The sequence below is a fragment of the Podarcis liolepis genome, assembly GCF_965112155.1.
Source record: "Podarcis liolepis genome assembly, chromosome: 4".
Taxonomy (NCBI): domain Eukaryota; kingdom Metazoa; phylum Chordata; class Lepidosauria; order Squamata; family Lacertidae; genus Podarcis; species Podarcis liolepis.
The window spans coordinates 101,357,047-101,379,342 of NC_139558.1; the positions used below are offsets into that span (position 1 = coordinate 101,357,047).

The window sequence follows — 22,296 nt, forward strand, 5'->3', positions numbered from 1 at the left end:
CTTTGAGAACAGAAATGTTGCCAGTAGCTGGTGACTAACTGCAAATGCACCATCTAAATGTTTTGCTCCATATACTTGTGCTGAAAATGTGTCTGGGGGTTAAAGCCTGGGTCACGCTGAGCTTTGTCCTTGTTTTACTTCATTTTGTCCTCTCGGGACGTCCTTCCCGTGAGGGACATTAGAGTGAGCATCTTGCTCTCGGGACGCCCAAGAATTCGAACCCAGGTCTCGGTTCACTGGCCCAGCGGATTGAGTGACTTGAATCATTCAGATGAATAAAGAAGAAACACTTCTAGAAGAATTGAGACCCTTTACGGATTATTTGAGAAAATGTTGTTGTTTAGTCGTTTAGTCGTGTCCGACTCTTCGTGACCCCCTGGACCAGAGCACGCCAGGCACTCCTGTCTTCTTCTTCTTCTTCTTCTTTTTAAAATGATATTTATTGAGAGTTTAAAATTACAAAGAAAAGAAAAAGGAAAAAAACAAAAACAAAAAAGAAGTTAAACAATACAAGTCAATAAAAAGAAAAAAAGAGAACAAAACACACAGTACATCAAAACCAAAAACAAAAGCGAACAAAAAATTAAAAACAAATCCAATATTCCCAAATCTTTATCTTTCGTTAACTTGTTTCATCGACCTCCTCACACCTCCCTTTTTGTATTCTAGTTATTAATTATCTCAGCAAATCCTTTCCATCTTTCACTATATTCTGTCATTAAATTGTCTTGATTTATTTTAACCTTATCTTACCATAAAAAGCCCTAAAACATAAAACTTATTTGTACATAATTCCTTATAGCATTTCTACTAAAGCCAAATATTTTCATTCCAACATTTTTTCTAATACTCATTAATTTTACAATAATTCTCTAAATGAATTTTTAAACTTTCTTCCAATCTTCATCCCCCGTCTCTTCTTCCTGGTCTCGGGTTCTGTCAGTCCTTTCTATCCATTCCATCTAGTCCATTAACCTGGTGATCTTCTATCCGAGGCTCTTAACTCTTTTCCATGTCCCTTCTGCAGGTCTTCTTCATATTTATACCTGCACTTTACTTTGTCTTCTGCTGGTCTTGTTCTTAATTTCCTTCCTTTATCGCTGAGGAGTAGATCTCGGGGAAACTCCAACCTAACAATGTCTTTATCCCTTCTCGACAGGTCAGCCCATTCTCCATAGTCAGCACTAAAATCCAAAAGGTGTTTGAAGGCATGTTTCAAAGTCCCTCCAGAGTTAAAGGCCCCCAAAACTCCAGACTCCCCCTGACCCAAAACCAGATCCCAGAAGCCAGAACATCCCTGCATAGGGGGGTCTATCCAACTTCCCATCTCCAAACCAAACGAGACTCCATCTCTCCAAATCTGACTTTCTCCAGATTCAGTCATCAAAGACAACAGCTTATATTCCTGCTTATATTCCTGCAAGGCCGCGGCTCTTTCCACTTGTATTACTTGAGGTTCAACAACAACCTCCTCCTTTGTCTTCTGCACAATTTACCCTGTCAAAGCAGATTCCTGGGTCGGTTCCTGAGTGATTTCTATATAGGTATTCACTGCCCAAAATTATTAACTGCAACAGTCATCAAATCCATCTTCTCATGTAGCTGTTCCAGTAAAGCGCTTGTCTTGCAAAAAGCAATCACTAAGGCTTCTCCTGCACACATTCTTGTTCAAGGTCAATGTCTGGTTCTCACGATCTTTAATCTCTGCAGCTGGAGAATTCCCCAGATCGACTCCAACAACAGTTTCAAAAGCTCCCTCTAGAGGAAAACATTTTCTATTTGTATCCGTCCTTTTGAAAGCAGATCCAGCAACAAAGTTACTTTCATTTTTCAAATATTTTGTTCCTTTTAAGTGCGAAAGGAAACATTGGAATCAATATGTTTCTCTTTTTTAACTGTCTGTCAAAAAACGTTTTATTCACAGTCAATGAACTTTCTCAAAACGTCTATCTTCCTGGCACCCCGTTCCCAGGTTCAAGACGATGAAAATTTATCTTTCTTTACTCTCTCTCCTGCAGGCTTAAACAATTTAAGATTTCCCCCCTCTTCTCCTGCTTCCAAGGGGGGTTTAGTAGTTTTGGCCGATGGAGATTTAATCCTTTACAAAAGATTTTCCAGACTTTAGCTTGCAATGTCTTTGCTTCAATCTATTTACAAAAGTGGAAGGCGGACTTCCTGTTTAGAACCTTCCCGCTTCGGTGCCAAATTAAGATGTTTCATATAGTCCAATTTTCCGTTCTACTCACGGGTAGTTGTTTAAAGTCCAATTGTCCACAGAAAAAGTCAGTGCTCTCTGGCAACAGCAATGCGGCTTCACTCCGTGAAAAGAGCAGTCGATTTGAAGCACCGCGCCACTCACCCCACGTCACTCCGGATCCCCGAAACTGGGTTTCCCCACGAGTAGGGGAGGCGCAAAAGGTGCCAGCCGAATCCCACGTCCACAGGCTTCTCCCGCCTGTGGTTTTTGGTGGGTCTCCGCCTCGCCGTGGCGGTCCAGACCCTATTTTCCACGAAGCGGATTCCTCCCGGTCAGAGGAAATCCGCCATTGCCGGAGGCACTAACCCGGAAGTCCCACTCCTGTCTTCCACTGTCTCCCGCAGTTTGGTCAGACTCATGCTGGTAGCTTCGAGAACACTGTCCAACCATCTCGCCTCTGTTGTCCCCTTCTCCTTGTGCCCTCCATCTTTCCCAACATCAGGGTCTTTTCCAGGGAGTCTTCTCTTCTCATGAGGTGGCCAAAGTCTTGGAGCCTCAGCTTCAGGATCTGTCCTTCCAGTGAGCACTCAGGGCTGATTTCCTTAAGATTGGATAGGCTTGATCTTCTTGCAGTCCATGGGACTCTCAAGAGTCTCCTCCAGCACCAGAATTCAAAAGCATCAATTCTTTGGCAATCAGCCTTCTTTATGGTCCAGCTCTCACTTCCATACATCACTACTGGGAAAACCAGAGCTTTTACTAGACGGACCTTTGTTGGCAAGGTGATGTCTCTGCTCTTTCAGATGCTGTCTAGGCTTGTCATTTCAGAAATCGCAGGCAGGACATGAAATATAAGCAAAGGAAGGAGAATGATGAAAGGAATGTACTGTAAGATACATGTGTTGGAGAAATATTACATATATGGCAGGCGATGAATTATTTGAATAGAAACATCATGGAAGTGAGGCTAGGAAGTCAAAATCTCACGGCAATATTGCATTGAACTGAATTCGTTAAACTGTTTGAAAACCAATTTAAAATTATGTGTGTGTTTGGAAGCTGGCCTGCTGTTCACAGGTAAAATTCAGGTTTGTTGCTCCGCCTACTTTCCCTCCTGACCCCGCCCCCACTGTTAATGTGGCCCCTAGAAGCTTGTATGGAAGGAAATGTGGCCCTCTGGTGGACAATGTCTCCCCAGCTCTGTGGCGGCAGGGCCAGGTTCTCAGGATAGGGGAAGTGGCAGTTGTGAGTCTCCCGTCTTAAAATAAATCACCGTTAACCGCAGACGGGATGCTATGCCTTGGCACTGCCCACACTGGCTGGCGTCACCGCTGCGTGCCTTCCTCTCAGGGCTCACGTTTTGCCCGAGTCACTGCAGGCTGGGGCAGGCCAGGGGGTGGGCGAGAGGCCTCCCGACGGGAAGCCAGGGTGGCTTGGGTGACTCACAGGATGGGACAGGACCTCTCATCAATGAGTCAGCCCTTAGGGGCTGTCAGGCAGAGCGATTGCTGCGGATCGGTGCCCCGGCTGGTCTTGTAAACAAAATCTGCCCTTTTCCCCCTTATGGGGTATCCAAGAGCCCATATAGAGTCCTTACGTAGGTTCCCTATTGGTAGGAGAAATAACAGATGCCAACCAGAGAATATTGAGAAGCAAAGCAGCTAGTAAGACTGATCTTTATTGATCTGTTGCAACAGGGTGCTCCCTTCACACGCAGGAAAGGAGGAGGACCCAGAACAAAGGTGTGCCTCTCCTTATACAGTATAGACATTTTAAATTCCCTGCCCTGGAGCTCAAGTCCACCCCCCCATACATCATACATACATCACAGAAGGGGTGGTACCCAAGACCCCCCCCCGATACATCGTACCTATATCACAGAAAGGGTGATCTACAGCAGAAATCTGAGTGGTATGTTTACCTCCTGTCTACCAGGTTAGCTGTTTAATGGTCACTTGATTGGATACCCTGGGGAGCCTGGCCAGTTTTTTGTAATGACAAATACTTAGTTCCTGAGCCAGGTCACAGCCTCACACCCTTGTTGTTGTTGTTTAGTCATGTCCGACTCTTTGTGACCCCCTGGACCAGAGCACGCCAGGCACTCCTGTCTTCCACTGCCTCCCGCAGTTTGGTCAAACTCATGCTGGTAGCTTCGAGAACACTGTCCCACCATCTCGTCCTCTGTCCCCTTCTCCTTGTGCCCTCCATCTTTCCCAACATCAGGGTCTTTTCCAGGGAGTCTTCTCTTCTCATGAGGAGCCTCAGCTTCAGGATCTGTCCTTCCAGTGAGCACTCAGGGCTGATTTCATTCAGAATGGAGAGGTTTGATCTTCTTGCAGTCCATGGGACTCTCAAGAGACTCCTCCAGCACCAGAATTCAAAAGCATCCATTATTTGGCGATCAGCCTTCTTTATGGTCCAGCTCTCAAAGGCCAGTCTTTTGTAATGATAAATACTTAGTTCCTGAGCCAGGTCACAGGCTTACACCTTATTCATATCTCAAATATGCCCTTAAGACAGGATTTGTGAATGAAAAGACGAGGCTTTTCGATTTTCCTTTGACCTTGCAGAGAAAACATTTGGTCAGTTTGGGAATCAAAAATGGTTTCAGGTCCGTCTTCCTGTGCTGATCCATTTGCGTACTTTGTTGGTACACTAATGAATGTTTAACATATATCTAAGACCTCAAAATTCCTATCACACTGGCAGAATTTCAAATAACCAGCTCCACCTCGTCTGGCTCTCTGAATTCAGGTCCGGACACTGTTTAGTAGGTCTTCCTTAAGAACAGGAATTTCAATGGGGACAAATGTCAGGTTCTGCACAGGCAGGAAGAACCAGATGTGCAAATACAGGATGGGGGAAATCTGTGTTATAATAAAAAAAAACCCTGCTCCTTTCTCCCTTACGGGGTACCCAAGAACCCGTATAGAGTCCTTAAGTGGGTTCCCTATCGGTAAGAGAAAATAACAGAGGCCAACCAGAGAATATTGAGAAGCAAAGCAGCTAGTAAGCCTGATCTTTATTAAAGCTGTTGCAAAAGGTGCCCCCTTCACACGCAGGAGAAGCAGGACCCCGAACCCAGGTGTGCAAGCCCTTATATAGACCTTTTAAATTGTCCACCCTGGAGTCCAAGACCACCCTCAGAAACATCATACCTACATCACAGAAGTAGGCGGTTTACAGCAGAAATCCTGTCTGCTGGGATACCTGATAATGGTCACTGATTGCTTTACCTCTGCTTAAAAACCTCCAATGAAGGTTTTAAGGTCTCTTGTTGTGCCAGTCTGACATCCTCCCCCCCCCCCAAAAAAAATCATGTGCAAAGGATTGGATGGGGCTGTTGGCAATCTTGTCTGAAGAAGATCCGTGGAAGATGGAACCGGCTTGTTTTCTGCCGCTCCAGAAGGCAGGACTCAAATCAATGGCTTCAAATGAGAAGAACAGGGATGCCAAGATTCAAGAAGAACTCTCTCAACTGTTGAGCCGTGGAACGGACTCTCCCACATTGGGGGTTTTTAAGGAGAGGTTGGATGACCATCTGTCAGGGATGCTTTAGTTTGAGATTCCTGCATTGCAGGGGGCTGGACTAGATGACATTTAGGGGTCCCTTCCAACTTTTAAGACTTGTCAGATTCTATGATTCTAAGGTCTGGCATGACGCTCTCCCTTCTGAAACACAGGGCGCCCCATCAGTACTGCCATTCCCCCAGCTCAGGAAGACACACCTGTGAAAACAGCCTCCTTCCCTTGATCGCCTGACCAGAACATCCTGTTCCAATTGTTTTCATTGTTAACGCTGCTTCAGTGGGTTTTCTTTATTGTACATTTTAATTATGGATGCTTCTAACGTTTCGATGGAATGGTTTTATTGTGCATTTTAACCATGTGTGGATATATTTTTGTAATAGGTTTTTCACTTTGACACTGCCTGGAAACATCATTGTTATTACAGTGGTTAAGTACTTAGTTCGTTCTGGAGGTCTGGTCTTAACCTGAAACTCTTCTTAACCTGAAGCACCACTTTAGCTAATGGGGCCTCCTGCTGCTGTTGCTGCACCGCCGGAGCACGATTTCTGTTCTCATCCTGAAGCAAAGTTCTTAACCTGAAGCACTATTTCTGGGTTAGTGGAGTCTGTAACCTGAAGCGTATGTAACATGAAGCCTATGTAACCTGAAGCTTCTGTAACCCGAGGTACCACTGTATTAACTGCATTTCATTTGTGTGTGTATACACACACACACACACACATCATTGTATCATAGAATTGTAGAGTTGGAAGAGACCCCTAGGGTCATCAAGGCCAACCCCCCCTGCAGTGCAGGAATCCTGCCCACAGCCGTCCCTGGGTGGGCTCGAACCACCAACCTTCTTAAACATCCTCTCTGTGACATTTTAGAGAGCGAAGAGTAACTCTGGCAGCCATCTAGTCCAACCCCTTGCAATGCAGGAATCGCAGCTACAGAATCCCTGACCGATGGCCAGGCACCCTCTGTTTAAAAGCCTCCAAGGCGGTGAAGGTCCTGTGTGAGTGTCTGGAGGCGGTTGGAGATGGATGGCGGCTAACAGATTGAGGTTGAATCCTGACAAGACAGAAGTACTGTTTTGGGTGGACATGGGGTGGGCAGGGGTGCAGGATTCCCTGGTCCTGAATGGGGCAACTGTGCCCCTGAAGGACCAGGTGAGCAGCCTGGGAGCCATTTTGGACTCACAGCTGTCCATGGAGGCGCAGGTCAGTTCTGTGTCCAGGGCAGCTGTCTACCAGCTCCATCTGGTACGCAGGATGAGACCCCTCCTGCCCGTGGACTTTCTCACCAGAGTGGTACATGCTCTGGTTATCTCCCGCTTGGACTAATGCAATGCGCTCTATGTGGGGCTACCTTTGAAGGTGACCCAGAAACTACAACTAATCTAGATTGCGGCAGCTAGACTGGTGACTGGGAGTGGCCGCCGAGACCATATAACACCGGTCTTGAAAGACCTACATTGGCTCCCAGTACGTTTCCGAGCACAATTCAAAGTGTTGGTATTGACCTTGAAAGCCTTAAATGGCCTCAGTCCAGTATACCTGAAGGAGCGTCTCCACCCCCATCGTTCAGCCTGGACACTGAGGTCCAGTGCCGAGGGCCTTCTGGCGGTTACCTCACTGTGAGAAGTGAGGTTACAGGGAACCAGGCAGAGGGCCTTCTCGGTGGTGGCACCCGCCCTGTGAAATGCCCTCCCTCCAGATGTCAAAGAGAACAACAACTACATCGGTTCCTCGGGTCTCCTGCTGCTGTCACGCTGCCGGAGCACGATTTCTGTTCTTATCCTGAAACAAAGTTCTTAACCCGAGGTAATATTTCTGGGTTAGCAGAGTCTGTAACCTGAAGCATATGTAACCTGAAGCGTATGTAACCCGAGGTACCACTGTACCAGACTTTTTGAAGACATCTGAAGGCATCCCTCTTTAGGGAAGCTTTTAATGTTTAACAGACTACTGTATTTTAATACTTTGTTGGAAGCTGCCCAGAGTAGCTGGGGGGAAATAATAAATTCTATTCTATTCTATTCTATTCTATTCTATTCTATTCTATTCTATTCTATTCTATTCTATTCTATTCTATTCTATTAAGGAGGGGGAGTCCATCACCTTTGGAGGAAGTCTGTTCCACGGTCAAACAGCTCTTGCTGTCAAAAAGTTCTTTCTGATGTTTACTTGCGATCTACTTTCCCATAACTTGAATCCGGGTCTTAGCCTCCAGAGCAGGAGAAAGCAAGCTTGCTCCATCCTCCAGCCCTTCAGATACTTGCAATTAATATTCCTCCAGGGGCTCCAAGTGGTGCACATGATTCTCTCCATTCACCTTTTAGCCCCACAACAACCCTTCGAGGTAGGGCAGGCCGAGAGGCAGTGACTGGCCCAAGGGCACAGAGGAGCAAGCTTCATGGTCCTGGTGGGGATTTGAACTGTGCACCACATGGAAAGGGATGTGGCATGTGAAATAAGAACAACGGCAACTTGTGGGCATCTCAGGACCACTGGAGCAATGGAGGGCCAGGGGAAGGAGGGCATGGGGAGGCTGGATTCGATCCTTTGCTTCGGAATCCCAGTTGCTGGAAAATGCAGGGCTCTTGCGCTCGGATCCTGTTTGCCGGCTTCTCACAGGCATCTGCGAGAAGAGGACGAGCCCTTGGCCTGATCCAGCCACCTAGCCCACGAGGCGAGTCCTCGCTGGCAGAAGCAAAGCACAGAAATGAAAGCAGAGGCGTCGCTCCTCTCTCTCCGCTTCACTAAGTGCCTCTCGTTTTTTCGCATGCATTTCCTGCCCGGCGCTGGATCATGTCTTAATGCACTTCCTGGAGCAGGAAACGCGGGTCAAGGCCGTTGCCCTTTCGGATCCGGCGCCCTGCAACACACAACTGAGCGGATCCTGACAGCAGCAGCAGCAGCAGCTAATGAACCAAATTGCATTATGTTCTGGAACGTAAAACTTGCTGCAGCGAAGAGCGTTCCTTGCAGAATGAAAGGGGACGGGGGCCTAATCCAGTCCACTGGTCGATTCAATCTGGCCCTGGTGGCAGCATATGTCCTTGGGTAAAATTCTATGAAAAGTTCAGCACACCTTCAACTCTAAAAAAATATTGGGGGTAAATCCTAAAAAAAGCTCAACAGCTTTGGTCGGCCCTCACGCATGTTCGGTTCATCAAATCTGGCCCTCTTTGAAAAAAGTTTGGGCAAGGGATCCCAAACTTTTTCAGGCCAGCAGCCCCTTGGTTCCATCAACTCGTCCTCAGTGCCCCCCCTTACCCTATTACAAAGTGTTATTCAGAATAGCGGTTTGCACGGCCCAATAAGGACATACCCTCCAACATTTCTCAGATGAAAATAGGGACATTTCTCATTTCCCCCCTCCAACTGGTAAAGGTAAAGGTACCCCTGACCGTTAGGTCCAGTTGCAGAAAACTCTGGGGTTGCGGCGCTCATCTCGCTCTATAGGCCGAGGGAGCCGGCGTTTGTTCACAGACGGCTTCTGGATCATGTGGCCAGCAGGACTAAGCCGCTTCTGGCAAACCAGAGCAGTGCACGGAAACGCCATTTACCTTCCTGCCAGAGCGGTACCTATTTATCTACTTGCACTGGTGTGCTTTCAAACTGCTAGGTTGGCAGGAGCAGGGACTGAGCAATGGGAACTCACCCCGTCCTGCAGATTCGAACTGCCGACCTTCTGATCGGCAAGCCCAGGAGGCTCTGTGGTTTAGACCACAGCACTACCCGTGTCCCTCCCCTTCAATCTTACCCTTCTCCTATTTTTTGCAGAGCATTTCCTATCAGAAGGGTCAGTGCCATCACCAAGGGGACACAGCACACACACCGTCTTGAGAAAACCCCTTAATCCTGATCTTATTTTAATCTTTGGTAGAATCATAGAATTGTAGAGTTGGAAGGGACCCTGAGGGTCATCTAGTCCAACCCCCAGAAATGCAGGAATCTCAGCTAAAGCATCCATGGCAGATGGCCGTCCGATCTCTGCACAGGGCTGGGTTTTGGCAGCGGCAGCCATGCTGCTATGAGCTGCCCAAGGGAGGAGGCTGGCTGCAGCCACTATGGAGAGGCCATGAGATGCTCCCTCGTGGCCGCCGTTGTCCCTTGGGACAAGTGTCGGCTCGACCTATTCCCTGAGCTCAGCAACAGCAGCAGCAGCAGCACTGGCAGAGGAAGTGGGGACATTCCAGGATCAAATCAGAAGCCGGAATGGCTTTCGTAATTCTGGGACTTTCTGGGGAAATTGGGACATTTGGCGCAGTGCCAGATTTACTTATAAAATAAACAAGCTATAGCTTAGGGCCCCACTCTCTTGGGGGCCCCCAAACAATTTAAAGGGGGAAAAAACTTAGATGTACATTTCCAAAATAGAAGATAAAAAACAAATAGAATAAAACCTAGATACAGCAACAGTGTTTTGTGTTGTGTAGTCTCCTAGGATGTAAGCAATGGCCCCGTCTGCTAGCCTGCTCCCTAAAGTATCCCTGGTTTGCTCCTTTCTATATATAGGGTGCCTACATTCTGCATGGACTGGTTACAAGGCAACATGTGCAAATGGCTTTAGATACCTATGAGGTCCATCAATTACCATATAGCATATATTCAACACAAAAAACAGCGACAATTTGTTGCTGACAAAGGACAGCATAGAGACTGGTTTTTAGAGACTAGATGATGAGTCTCTGTAAATTGTGTTTCTAAAGGAACTTTTGTTATTGCCAAATGCCAACGTGTTTGCACTATTGAGTTTGTTATGAATCAAAAATCATTTTAACTTAGAGCTTAATAATTATTTCACTATTAATATACTTCTTAATTGTATTTCACTATGAATATACTTCTTAATTGTATTTCAGTTCAACAATTACTTTGATAAAATACATATTGTGTTATGTGCAAATGGCTTGAGATACCTATTAGGTCCATAAATTACCATCTAGCATATATATTCAACACAAAAAACAGCGAACATTTGTTGTTGACGAGGGACAGCTGGACATATAAAGGGCCCCATTACCTCCAGTAGCTGAGGGCCTCATCAAACCTAAATCCAGCCTTGATTTGGAGGGTGTGCAGCCCACCAAGGAAGACAATAATGCAATAAAATTCATAGCAGTAACAATTAGTTTCACCTGTCTTCAAAATCCAATTAGAGGTTGATGGCAAGGAAAAAGATGGTGTTGAAAGAGAATTTCCTGGATGGCAAGATCCAGGTTTGGGGCACAAACTCTTTGGCGAGATGCCCCAGTGAGAAGCTGGCAACGAGGACTTGAATGCAACAGCATTTGCTCTCCCCACCTGCAGATCCTGGCAACAGGTGGCTCACCTGTTCAACAGGTGATTGTGGACGTAGAGCCCTTGTGAGAAGCGCCGGCTTAGAAGGTGGCTGTGTTCTGCGTCGTTTTGTGTGGCTTGCCCAGCTTGCGGAGAAATTCAGCTCCCCCCACCTGTAGCTCTCATGATTTTGTCGATAAGATTTGGAAGCAGACAGGCGGGGGCTGAATGGCTCCAGTGTTCAGCGGCTGGAATGTCTGAGCCCTCTGGCAAAACTCTTGGTCAGCGTCCCAGCCATCAAGTTTCCACACCCTCCAAAATTTCTCCAAAAAAATCAGGATACAGTCATTCCTTGGGTTACAGCTGCTTCAGGTTGCGTTTTTTTGGGTTGCGAACTGCTGAAACCTGGAAGTACCGGGATGGATTACTTCCGGGTTTCGGCGGTCGCGCATGCACGGAAGTGCTAAATCGTGCTTTGCACATGTGCACCCAATCGCAACCCACATGTGTGCAGACTCGGGTTGCGAATGCTGCAGGTTGCGAATGTGCTTCCCGCACGGATTACGTTCACAACCTGAGCATCCACTGTACCCTTAACAACAACATCATCAACAACAACAATTTTATTATTTATACCCTTCCCATTTGACTGGGCTGCCCCAGCCTCTCTGGGCGGCTTCCAACATAGATAAAAACATAGTAAAACGTTAAACATTTTAAAAACCTTCCCTAGACGGTTAAAAGCCTTCAGATGACTTCCAAAGGTTGTCTAGTTACTTATCTCCTTGGCTCGGGGGTTGCATAACTCCACACCCTCCCAACATTTCTCGGAAGAAAATAGGGACGTCTTAAGGAAAAACGGGACATTCCAGGATCCAGTCAGAGACTGGAACGGCTTCTGTAAATCCGGGACTGTCACTGGACAATAGGGACACTTGGAGTGTCTGCATTGGGTGTGTGTGTGTGTGTGTGTGTGTGTGTGTGCAGGAGAAATCCTGGTGAATTGTTCCCCAAATCGTCAACAGGGGTCAATGGAGCCGCTTGGATTACTGTTTAATAGCTGTTCTTTAGGAGTTCTGTCTTGAACTGCACCCTTTCTCCCAGTCCCCACAACATGTTTAACTCTTCCATTTCTCCTCCTCCTTTTTAAAAATACCGTATTTTTCGCTCTATTGGACGCAGTTTTTCCTCTCCAAAAATTGAGGGGAAATGTGTGTGCGTCCTATAGAGCGAATGCAGGCTTGTGCCATAGCCGCGCGCAACCCCTCCGGCAAGGAGAGGCTGCGCAGGGCTAAAGGGGAAGCCAAAACAGCGAGCGGGGTCCATCCCGCTCGCTGCCTTGCCTTCTTCCATAGCTGTGCGCAACCCCTCTGGCAGGGAGAGGTTGTGTGCAGCCTGTACGCTGCTCTTTGGGGCTGGGGGGGGAAAATATTTTCCCCCTTGATTCCCCCCCCCTAAAAACTGGGTGCGCCCTATGGTCCGGTGCGCCCTATGGTGCGAAAAATACGGTAATTGATTTTGTTAACAACAAAAAATGTACAAACATAACCCCCCAAAAAAGAAAAGGAAAGAATCAAAAATTTGGACCGTGGAGTGTCATAGTCTGGAAAAACAAGTCCAAGGATGTAGTTCAGTTCCAAAGGCTTAATAAAGTATTAAGTCATACAGGGATTCTCTTTACAAATAAGAAAGATGCGACAAAATAAATCCATTCTCCATCTGTGAGCGCCATCCTTATTGAGAATAAAGTTTCTACGGGGGTCTTAAATGAGTTTGACATTTGCATATACTGGTGGCACTGAATGACCGTGCGGCTCAAAGTTTGTTGAAGAAAGGAAATCCACACACACACACACACACACACACACACACACACATGCGATATCTCTGTGTGTGATTCAGTCTCTGCCTTTTCGATTCTTTTAGCGTAGGCGATACCTTTTCAAGAAGGGCAATTTGCCAGAGCCGTGAAAACCAGCAGTCCAAACGATTAGGATTAAAGGTCTTTCAAGGGTTTGTTTCTTCAGATCAGTTTCACCCATCAATCATTTTTTATTTTATTTTATTTTTTACAAAAGGCTCTTCTGTATTTCTGGGGCCTTAGGAGACAGGAATGCCCACGCACCGTCCTTCCTTCTGCTATGAGCTAATTGCAAAACGCTTTCTGCCGAATATTCAATCTCCCCCCCCCCTTTCAAGTTCCTCATCTGCAATTTCTGCAATTGGAAAGGTCTCGTAAGCAGAAACTCCCTCACTCTTGACGGAAGCACAGCAGCCTGCAGCAAAAGGGGGCATGGATAGCTCAGACCCACTTAGACATTGCCAAAGGAGGTGAAGCCCAGAGGTTGGTGCCACAGTGCCTTTTTTTCTTAAAATAAACATTTTGGGGGAATCTTAGGATGTGCTACCCTGGGGCTCGAGGGATCTTTCGGGCGAGTTTGTTTGCACCTTTCTGTTCAAGGAAGGCTTTTCTTCCTGGTGGGTGTTCGAGCTGGCATGATCTTCGGACTGAAAATGTTTAAAAGAGGGCATGGGCAGGAAAATCTCAACGGCTGGGAAGTGTCTTTGACCCACGTTGCTTTTTGCAAATTCCTAAGGAACATCCCTGGGTTTTGTCTTCTGGCGCCTTCGTTTTGGTTCGTAATATGTGGAACTTGGCAGAGTGGTAAGAGCCTTGGGTGGAGAAGGTTCACTCGCCCGCTTCTCCTGACTCTTTGCCCGAGAGAGCCACTGCCAGTCAGAGTAGGCATACTGAGCTAAACAGGCCAAAGGTTTGACTTGATATAATGCAGGTTTCTGTGTTGCCGGTTGAAAGAAAAGCTGGCTTTTTGCAGCTGATTTTGCTACCCTGGAAATTCCTTGCCTGATTCACTCACCTAGGAAATACTGGATGAAATTTGCCGCAGTGTACTTTAGACAGAACGGTTTGCTTGAGATGAATTTTGTCGCAGGGCTCTGTTTGGGCCAGGAAGTTTGCCCCCTGCAACCCTCGTGATCTCGGGTGCTTTCCTCCCACTGGGGAGCGTGACAAATATGGGACAGGCAGTCAGGCGGTGTGGAACTAGATTTTTGCAAAACTCTGCTTTGGGGAGACTCTGTCATTTGTTGTCGTCTCCCAGTGAAATTTGCTTTTTCTCTATTTTGGTTGCTTCTGCATTGTGGGCGTATTTTCACTTTCTGCTGCAGCGCGTGTGTGCTCTGGAAGCCTGTCCCCCCCCCCCCCCGTGCCATCTGGCGTGTCTTAGCACACGGCACAGCTCTGAATTGCGTGGGCTGTTCTGTGAACAGAAGGACAGAAGGACCATCTCCAGTCCTGTTCTCACAGGGGCCAACCAGATTCCCGTAAGCGGGATTCGAACACAGGAGCAACTCTCCCCTCCTTCAGTTTCCAGCCACTGGCATTCACACGCATTTCACCCTCTGGCTTCCCCATAGCCATGGTGACTACTAGCTGTCCACTCAACTTTGAAAGCCACCTAGGTCACTGCCTCCTGAGGTTGAATCCTGACAAGACAGAAGTACTGTTTTTGGGGGACAGGAGGCAGGCAGGTGTGGGGAACTCCCTGGTCCTGAATGGGGTAACTGTGCCCCTGAAGGACCAGGTGTGCAGCCAGGGAGTCATTTTGGAATCCCAGCTGTCCATGGAGGCACAGGTCAATTCTGTGTCCAGGGTAGCTGTCTACCAGCACCATCTGGTACGCAGGCGGAGACCCTCCCTGCCTGCGGACTGTTTGGCCAGAGTGGTGCATGCTCTGGTTATCTCTTGCTTGGACTACCGCAATGTGCTTTATGTGGGGCTACCTTTGAAGGTGACCCGAAAATACAACTAATCCAGAATGCGGCAGCTAGACTGGTGACTGGGAGTGGCTGCCGAGACCACATAACACCAGTCTTGAAAGACCTACACTGGCTCCCAGTATGTTTCCGAGTGCTGGTGCTGACCTTGAAAGCCCTAAATGGCCTCGGTCCACTATACCTGAAGGAGCGTCTCCACCCCCATTGTCCAGCCCTGAGGTCCAGCTCCGAGGGCCTTCTGGTGGTTCCCTCCCTGCGAGAAGTGAGGTTACAGGAAACCAGGCAGAGGGCCTTCTTAGTAGTGGCACCTGCCCTGTGGAAACCCTCCCACCAGATGTCAAAAAGAAAAATAACTACCAGACTTTTAGAAGACATCTGAAGGCAGCCCTGTTTAGTGAAGCTTGTAATGTTTAATAGGTTATTGTATTTTAATATTTCGTTGGAAGCCACCCAGAGTGGCTGGGGAAGCCCAGCCAGATGGGCAGGGTATAAATAAATTATTATTATTATTATTATTATTATTATTATTATTATTATTATTACCATCATCATCCTGTGGGAGTGAGTTCCATAGGTTAACTCTCTGCTGTGTGAAGAAAGACTTTCTTTCATCTGCCCTGAATCTTCCAACGTTTAGTTTCTCTGGATATCCATGAGTTCTAATGTTATTAGCAAGGGAGAAAAACGTCTCTCTTTTCACTTTGCAGGCTAGCAGGCTTGTTGTGGGAGCCTCAGGACGGTTGTCTCCTGTTGTCCATCGCTAGCAGTTGGGACCAGTGCTAGATTTACGTATAAGCTAAACAAGCTATAACTTAGGGTCCCATTCTCTTGGGGCCCCCCAAAAAAATTAAAGAAAAAAACACTGGATGTACATTTCCAAAATATCAGATAAAAAACAAATAAAATAAAACCTACATACAGCAACAGTGTTTTGTGTTGTGTAGGCTCCTGTGATGGAAGTCATGGGCTCCCTGCTAGCCTGCTCCCTAAAATATCCCTGGTTTGCTCCTTTCTATATATAGGGTGCCTACATTCTGCATGGACTGGTTGCAAGGCAACATGTGCAAATGGCTTCAGATACCTATGAGGTCCATCAGTTACCATCTAGCATATATTCAAGACAAAAAGCAGCGGCAATTTGTTGCTGACAAAGGACAGCTGGACATAGAAAGGGCCTGCAGTAGCTGAGGGCCTCATCAAACCTGAATCCGGCCCTGGTTGGGACCCAGAGGTATACTGCTCCCAGCTCTGGAGGCTCCATTTGGTTAAGAGCCACTGACGTCCCTTCTCTTTATTTATTTTGAATAATGTGCCCAATCCCCCTTCTTAAAAGTACTCAGAGCTGGGTTTGGCAAACTGCCCTTCTTGAAAAGATATCTCACAAACTAAGTATATCAAAAGGACATATAATAGTGACAATTTTTAAAAATGGCATGATTTTATTTCTCAGGCAAATATTGAGGCAGGTGGTTGCTCGGTGCAACTTCCTCTTGGCCAGGCATCACTTTACAAACTTCCGCCATGTGGGCTGCTCCTCACCTTTAACCTGAAAAGTTCGAGATGCTGCAACCATTCTTCACCCCCTGTGCTGGCCCCGGGGGGTGGGGGTGGGGAAAGGTACTATTACCGTAGCCAAAGTTCAGTCCAGAGTCTCTAGCAGGGTAGACGATCACTAGATGAGACGCGAGGTCCGAAACAGGGAGCTGGGCGGGGAAACAGGAACGCTGGTAGGGCAGAAGCAGGAAGCCAGGCGGGGAACAGGAACACTGGTAGGGTAGAAGCAGGGAGCCAGGCGGGGAACAGGAACGCTGGTAGGTCAGCAGCGGGCAGCCGGGCGAGGAACAGGAACACCGGAGAGTCGGAAGCAGGAAGCCGGGTGAGGAACAGGCACACTGGGAGTGCAGATCTAGGTCTGGGCAAAAGCAGGTACTCCACAACGACGTTGCTCCCGCAACCTGGGACCGGGCTGACTGCCCTTTATCTTCTTCTAAGGCCGGGGGCGGTCCCGGCCCCCAGGAGCCCCGCCTCTCCTGGCCTTAAGGCGAGCACTCCTTCTGGGAGACACCAGTTCCCTTCGCCTCTCTGCCCTAAGCCTCTGCAGTTCAGGAGAGGCTGGAGGGTTACTGGGCCCCAGGGGAGGCTCACCTGTAGACACTGAGTCTTCCAGCACCTCTGGGGCCAGAATGGTCTCACCTGGTGCCTGCCCCTGAGGATCTGGCACAGGTGCAGGCTCCTCAGCATCTAGGCCTTGCCCCAGTTCAGCCGGCCCTGGAGGTGGGGACTCCTGTGCCGGCTGGGATTCCTCCGGTTCACTCTCAGACTCGGAATCCCAGGCCATCACACCCCCTTTTCTGAAGTGGAATCTGCACACATTAAAAAACCATTGCGAAAATGCTTTTTTAAGAAAAGCGTTTTAAAAAAGATGTTGAATTTTCCGTAAGGCTCCCCATCACCATCTACTGTCACATTGTATATTGCCCTGAAAACACACTTAAAATATTTTATTTGCAGCTGTATAGCTGAGTCCCAAGTCTAAGATATCCTTTTTTAGGTGAGGCAACCAGAACGGCACCCAGTATTTCAAATGCGGGGAAAACCCGGGAGCAGAACTGCTGGCATCTTTTCTCTCTCTCCCGGCAAGGCTGCTGAGCAGATTAACGCCTGAGCAAGAAGCCAGCATTTTTTAACGCTGCAGCTTTCCTCCAGCGCTGCAACTTCTTGCCTCGAAAAGACTCAGCAGTCAGGGTCTGCTTGCCACGCGTTTGCGGAAAGCGCTGGAGCTTTGTCGGGGAGAAAGGCAGTCGTGTGGACTAGGCACTCCTGTTTGCTGTCATTGAGTTGGGCTGCTGGGCTTCCAGTTCCTTCTTGAGTTCGCTGTTTCAGCCACAGAGAGGAATCACACATGGAGCAGCTTGCGGTTAGCAAGTAGAAGAGGGAGACTCTGTTTTGCGTATATTTTAAAGCTGCCTTTGGCAGCCTGGCGCTCTCCATCACACCTCCAGAGGGTGGCAACACGAGAACGGGGCCTTTTCAGCAGTGGCTCCCCATTCGTGGGATCCTCATCTGGTGCCTTCATTATATACATTTATGCACCAGGAAAAAATGTTCCTCTTCAACCAGGCCTGTGACTGGTTAATGTCTGATACCCTTTTAAATGTGCACACAGATCACAGAATCACAGAATCACAGAATCTTCTTCTTTGGCGATCACTCGTAGCCGAGTAAGATTGTCTTCCATGAACACGGTTTTAACAGTGAGTCCATGATTGTGGAGGCCAATTCTGGACCCACACGTCCTTCCACAGTGGGGACGTTGGTTTCTGGGCAGGAGTTGATCACGGTGTGGATTTGCCAAGCGTGCCTTCCTCTTAGCACGCTTCTCCCTTGCGTCCTGAGTTCAAGTATCTTCAAAGCCCATGACACCTTTGGTAAAGGCTGTTCTCCAGTTGGAGCGCTCGCAGGCCAGTGTTTCTGAATTATTGGTGTTTATACTACATTTTAAAGATTTGCCTTGAGACAGTCTTTGAACCTCTTTTGTTGACCACCAGCATTACGCTTTCCATTTTTAAGTTCGGAATAGAGTAGTTACAGAATCATAGACCACAAGTGTCTTCTAGTCCAGCTCCCTGCAAATGCTGGAATCTTTTTTGCCCAGCCTTGGGCTCAAGCTCATGACCCTGAGATGAAGAGTCTTGTGCTCTACCAACTGAGCTATTGTGGGAAAGGGGGATTATTGGTTTGCTTTTGCTTTTATTACGAAATTTGAGTTTCTTATATTGTAATTCCGTGTTGTGAACCACACTGAAATCTACTGGAGTGTAGCACCTGGAGCAATGGCTTCAAGTTACAAGAAACGAGATTCGAACTAAACTTAAGGAAGAACTTTCTGACAGGGAGAGCTGTTTGACAGTGGAATGGACTTTCTCGGGAGGTGATGGACTCTCCTTCCTTGGAGGCTTTTAAGCAGAGGCTGGATGGCCATTTGTCATGGATGATCTAGCTGAGATCGGACTAGATGACCTGCTTGTCGGTTTCCCATAATGGGGACTTGTGTGGCCACGGTGAGAACATGATGCTGGACTAAATGCCCCCTTGGCCTGCCCCAGCACCCTGTTCTCTGCTTCTTATAATCATCTTTGAAGATTGCGAGATGCTGCAGGGTTCGTAGGCTGACATTCCTTTAGCCGCTTCTGGAAAAGAAGCTTCACCTGTTGGGTTGATGCCCGTTGAGGAGCAAGTGATGATCTCAAATATTTCTCCTTCTGAGACCTTGGCTGCCCAGAAACACTGTCAGGAAGAGAAGCGGACAGACACAGCTGGTGTGACGTGGTGCATTGGATTCCCATGGCATGGCTTGCCGTGCCACTCGCTGCGCATATAGCAAGCCCAGAGACGCAAATGGGATGACAGGCCCTGGGTGGGATGGGGTACTTTGCGCATGCTCAGATAATGTACCTTCCTCCTCATTACTCAACAGCTTTCCGGGGCCTCGCCTTCTAATGTCCTGACACCACCTGGCAGATGAGCGCGTCAAATGCCACCAAGCGTATTTTATTTCATAGAATCAGAATTGTAGCTTTGGGAGGGCACCCCCAGGGTCATCTAGTCCAACCCCCTGCAATGCAGGAAGCTTTTGCTGAACGTGCAAAAGATTGCATTTCTATCCCACGTTTCTTTCTTTACATTGCTCAAGGTGGTTGACATGGGCTTATCCCCCGCTCCTTATTGAATCTCTGGCTCAGGAGACCTGGGTTCGAATTCCCACCTAGCCAGGAAGCTCGGTGAGTGACATTCGGCCAGCCACTCTCTGCCTGCCCTACCTCGCAGGGTTGTATTGGGAACTGAGGTGCAGTAGAGGGGCAATGAATTATAATTACCGTATTTTTCGCCCTATAGGACGCACTTTCCCCCCTCCAAAAATGAAGGGGAAATGTGTGTGCGTCCTATGGGGCGAATGCAGGCTTTCGCTGAAGCCTGGAGAGCGAGAGGGGTTGGTGCGCACCGACCCCTCTGCTCTCCAGGCTTTGCGGAGAATTGCCTGCATGCTGAAGCCTGCGCACGCCGAGCTCAGCGCGACCAGGCTTCGCGGACCTCTCAGCAAGCAGTGGGAGCCAGCGCTGGGCTCCCACGGCTTGCAGAGAGCTGCCTGTTTGGGGGCTGGTGTCGGGGGAACCGCCCCGCGCCTGGGGGGGAAATAATTTCCCTCCCTTTATTTCCCCCCCCAAAAACTAGGTGCGCCTTATGGGATGGTGCGTCCTATAGGGCGAAAAATACGGTATTACTGTTATTATTCAGCGTGTGTACCAAAATGGCTACAGCTGTACAGTTATTTTAGGACAGTGTGGTGTAGTGGTTAGAGTGCCAGTCTGGGATCTGGGAGACCAGGGTTCAAATCCCCTCCCCACTCAGCCATGGTGCTCACTGGGTGAGCTTGAGGGGTGGGGGCTGTCACTCTCAGTGTGCCCTACCTCACAGGGTTGTTGTGGGGATACATGACTAAGTGGGGAAGTACCACCTACTGGTCGTACTCTTGACATGCCCTGGAGGCCTCTGCGGATGCCCAGGGCTGTCCTGTCCTTGGTGGGGACCAAGATGCGGTCCTCCTGTGTTTGGTGCCCACCCCCTGAAATGTTCTCTCTGATGTTCTCTCTATCTCTCTCTGCTTACAGTGGTGCCTCGCAAGACGAAAAGAATCCGTTCTGTGATTCTCTTCGTCTAGCGGTTTTTTTGTCTTGCGAAGCAAGCCCATTGATGGATTAGCGCTATTAGCGGCTTTTAGCAGCTTTTAGCGGCTTTTAGCGGCTTATCGGCTTATCGGATCAGCTGATAAGCGGTTTAGCGGCTTAGAAAGGGGGGGGGGAGGAAAAACCCCCCGCAGGAACTCGCAAGGCATTTTCGTCTTGCAAAGCAAGCCCATAGGAGATTCGTTTTGTGAAGCACCTCCAAAACAGAAAACTCTTTCGTCTAGCGAGTTTTCCGTCTTGCGAGGCATTCGTCTTGCGGGGTACCACTGTATTTGCTCCACACTCCTTCGCTTTAGATATTGGGGAAACCATTAGCTTAACAGCGTGGGATGAACTATGGAGAAAGAACTGGAAATTTACAGCCTGTGAAGTATTGAGGCAAAACCTAATCAAGATGTTTTCTAGATGGTACTTAACACCTACCAAAATAGCTAATATGTATAAGACAAAAACAAATCTGTGCTGGAGGTGTGGTAAAACAGAGGGGAGACTTATACATGTTTGGTGGGCCTGTGGAAAAAATCAAAAGCTTCTGGAACACAGTGTATGGCGAGCTTAAAAAAATGTTGAAGTATAACTTTATGAAAAATACAGAAGCTTTGCTACTAGGGATAACGGACACAGGTGTAGCAAGAGAAGATCAGAAAATATTCCTCTATGCCACAGGAGCGGCAAGGATCTTAATTGCCAAAAACTGGAAAAAAGAAACTGTGCCAACAAAAAAAGGAACGGCAAGACAAACTGTTAGAGTATATTGAACTGGCTAGATTAAGAGAGGCGATGAGAGATCACACCAGACAAGAGCTTCAAAAAGCATGGGGAAAATGCAGAGAATACTTCACAAAACAGTGCCCTAAAATACATAACCGGACTTGTTTTGATTAATGCCTGCAGAAGACTCTGTGGATATTTAAGTTATACAGTGGTGCCTTGCAAGACGAAATTAATTCGTTCCGCAAGTTTTTTCTTCTTGCGAGTTTTTCGTCTTGCGAAGCACGGTTTCCCATAGGAATGCATTGAAAATCAATCAATGCGTTCCTATGGAGACCGTCCGGGGACAGAGGGGAAGCGCCGCGCGCCTTCCCCTCTGTCCCCAGAGATTGCGGGGCTGGCAACGGGGAGAAGCGATCTTCTCCCCACCGCCCCTTGCTTCAAAAGAGGTCCGGGGACAGCGGGGAAGACGTGCTGCGCTTCCCCGCTATCCCCGGAGCTTGCGGGGCAAGCTTCGTTTTGCGAAGCAAGCCCATAGGGAAATGCGTCTTGCGAAGCGGCTAAGAAAATGAAAAACTCTTTCGTCTAGCGAGTTTTTCGTCTTCCAAGGCGTTCGTCTTGTGGGGCACCACTGTACAGTCATACCTCGGGTTGAATGTGCTTCAGGTTGAGCACTTTCGGGCTGTGCTCCGCGGCAACCCAGAAGTAACGGAGCGTGTTACTTCCAGGTTCGCCGCTCGCGCATGTGCAGACGCTCAAAATGATGTCACGCTCATGCGCGGAAGCGGCAAAACACTACCCGTGCTCGCGCCGTCGTGCCTTACATTCCATTCAGGATGCGAACAGGGCTCCGGAACGGATCCCGTATGCATCCCGAGGTACCATTGTAATTAGAAAAATCTTAATACGTATTCATAAAGGAAACAGTTTATAAGAAGTAAATAAGGAGGCCAGATACAGGATAAAGGAAGTCTTTTATTTGGTTGTTTGTATTGTTGTATGTTATGCTCACTGTATGTTATGTCCACGTTTAATGAGGGTGGATTTC

The 22,296-nt window shown here is 48.0% G+C and overlaps 1 protein-coding gene across 13 annotated transcripts in view; it reads left to right on the forward strand.

The window, feature by feature from the left end:
• ARAP1 (ArfGAP with RhoGAP domain, ankyrin repeat and PH domain 1) overlaps positions 1–22,296 on the forward strand; it is a 145,014-nt gene that overhangs the window by 13,532 nt on the left and 109,186 nt on the right. For 3 of the 13 annotated variants that reach the window (XM_083499189.1, XM_083499208.1, XM_083499192.1), the window contains exon 1: positions 13,237–13,342. The exons of the other annotated variants lie outside the window; for them this stretch is intronic. The gene's annotated coding sequence lies outside the window, so the exon portion shown is untranslated. Of the gene's footprint in view, positions 1–13,236; positions 13,343–22,296 lie in introns of those variants that run through there. 13 annotated transcript variants of the gene reach the window in all.